The sequence below is a fragment of the Neovison vison genome, chromosome 5 (assembly GCF_020171115.1).
Source record: "Neovison vison isolate M4711 chromosome 5, ASM_NN_V1, whole genome shotgun sequence".
Taxonomy (NCBI): domain Eukaryota; kingdom Metazoa; phylum Chordata; class Mammalia; order Carnivora; family Mustelidae; genus Neogale; species Neogale vison.
In genome coordinates this window covers 18,589,876-18,592,337 of record NC_058095.1, presented here as the reverse complement: position 1 = coordinate 18,592,337, position 2,462 = coordinate 18,589,876, and the positions used below count along the sequence as shown (strand labels likewise).

General features: G+C 48.7%; 1 pseudogene; it reads left to right on the top strand.

Moving 5' to 3' along the window:
* The first annotated feature begins 1,626 nt into the window (after positions 1-1,626).
* Positions 1,627-1,745, top strand: LOC122907907 (annotated as a pseudogene).
* Positions 1,746-2,462: the final 717 nt, after the last annotated feature.

Sequence of the window (2,462 nt, the reverse complement as noted above, 5' to 3'; positions counted from 1 at the left end):
GAGACAGAGACTTTAAGGAATATTCCCAAGCAGCTGCCGAAACTTCTTTTGTTTCGGGGAATTCCTTGCCTTCTCTGGCCCGACGTGGACTGCCTGGCCCCTCCCCCTTGCTGGCAGGGAAAGCATGGCATCTGAAGTGGAATGGGCCCAGGTGGAACATGAGGTCTGTTGGCGAAGGGATGGCTGGGCTGATGGTTAACTGTCTGTTTCAAGGGTTTAATGAGTAATTGTTAAAGTGGCTTCCGAAGTCTTTGATAACCTGAAACTGTGAAGGGTTGCTTGAATGACAAATGGAGTTAAATTTGTTGGACATCTAGATCCTAACCAAATGGGATGAAATGCTAGGGCGCTGTTTGCTGGTACTGGGTTTGTACTTTTGAAATCTGCTGGTGAACACATTCTGTGCTTAACTGATTGATAAATTTGCCATCTAAAGAATTCTGTTGTAACAACTCACCATTGGTTTATATTTAGTCTTAAGTAGAGGTTAAGGTATTTCTAAGAGTACAAAATTCTGTTAAGTGTAATTAAGACTGATGGAAATGAGAAAAGCAACTCTGTATGTAAAAAGTAGGAGATATGTAAAAGAGAGATAAACAGCCCTAAGGCCACTGTCAGAGCTAAATCCATTCGTAAAAGAATGGAAGGGGAGACTGATCACCTCCCATTAGCCAGGGATACCAAAAGGGGAGGATGTCCAACCTGTTTGAATCTGGAAAATGCCTGACTGTGTGAATGTATCTCTATGGCTCCACTGCTTCCACTATGGAGTCTGAATGGACTGCACCCTAAATCTTGCAGGGCTTCATATGGCATAACGGTCATCTACTCCATGGAGTAGCCCAGTCCAGGGTTTATACAGACAGACCTTAAATAAGACGCTCCTAAGTTCCCACGAGGGACACGAGCAGGACAGCATCCAGGGACAGCCCTGCTCCAATGGCAGAGCAGATCACAGCTGTTCTCTCTGGGCTCCTCCACCCAGAATCTGAGAGATGGAACAGGGGAAATTCTGTGCAATGAATTTGGACTCTGCTTAGCACCTCTGTGTTGGCTCTCAGCCCTAGAAAAACGAGAGCCTGAGGGTCCACTTTGAGTCTAGGAAGCCATCTTCCAAGAGGAAGAAAACTCTCTGAAACTCCGTGAGCTGCTCGTCCCTCTTCTCTGATGTCTGGACTCAATGGGTCACACAAGGGCCTATGGGAGGAGCTCGGGAGTCAAGGCTTCAAATCTTGGCCATCGGAGGCTGCCAGGGACCTGACCCGATTGATACACATGCAGCTGCTGGCACGTTTCTGAATATGCTGGCTCTCTGCAGCCTCTGCATCTTTGAACAACATGTCCATCTGTCTGAAACATCATTCTGTTCCAAGCACTTAGAAACCCTCCACTACCTCCTCCTTTGTACAGAATGGGTATGACCACAAGGCATCAGTAGCCCAAGAAGGCCAGGGGCCAATGTAACTATGAACGAGAGAGATATGGTAGCTAACCAAGCCTGGACAAATTAAGGTGACAGTAGGGTATGAGAAAGTTCAGCTTCCTCCAGCAAGGGGAGGATGGTTCCATGTTATATAGGGTGTCACGTACACTCATCTGAGAATATCGGGTAAGAACCTTATGATTGTCTACGGCCATACCACCCTGAACGCGCCCGATCTCGTCTGATCTCGGAAGCTAAGCAGGGTCGGGCCTGGTTAGTACTTGGATGGAAGACTGCCAGGGAATACCGGTTGCTTTTGCTTTGATCTCCAAGAGGGAATTTCTTGGGACGGTGGGCTACTGCAGGCTGTGGATGCTACCTTCACGGAGATGGCACAACCTCTCTACGAACTGGCTAAGGGAGGACTCACTATGGTAGAGTGTGGACAGCTGAGGCAGAAGGAGCATTTCGGGAATTACAAAGAGCCTTACTGTGTGCCCCAGCATTGGTCATCCCAGATGTTACCAAGCCCTTCCACTTGTATGTGAAGGCAGGGCTGACTAAAGAAGTTTTGACTCAGACTCTAGGGTATGGTGAAGGCCAGTGGTCTATCTTAGCAAGAAACTAGATCCAGTAGCAGCTGGGTTCCCCCTTTGCTTCTGCATAATTGCTGCCATGGCCCTCCTAGTCAAGGATGCATGCAAATTGACTCTGGGTCAAAATCTCATATTGACCACCACCCACGTTATCAAGGGCCTTCTCCGGACTCCACCAGACCGATGGATGACGAACGCCCAAGTAACGGGGTAGCAGGCCCTTCTCCTCAATGGACCAAAAGTGGCCTTCCGACCCCCAGCAGTGCTAAATCCAGCCACACTGCTGCCAGAAGAGCTAGCTGACCATCCACATGATTGTGGGGAGGTCTTAACCCAAGTCACAGGAATAAGGCCGGATCTCAGAGACATTCCCCTCCCAGATGCCGAGATGACTCTGTTCACAGATGGGAGCAGCTACATAGTCAATGGAAAGAGGTATGCAG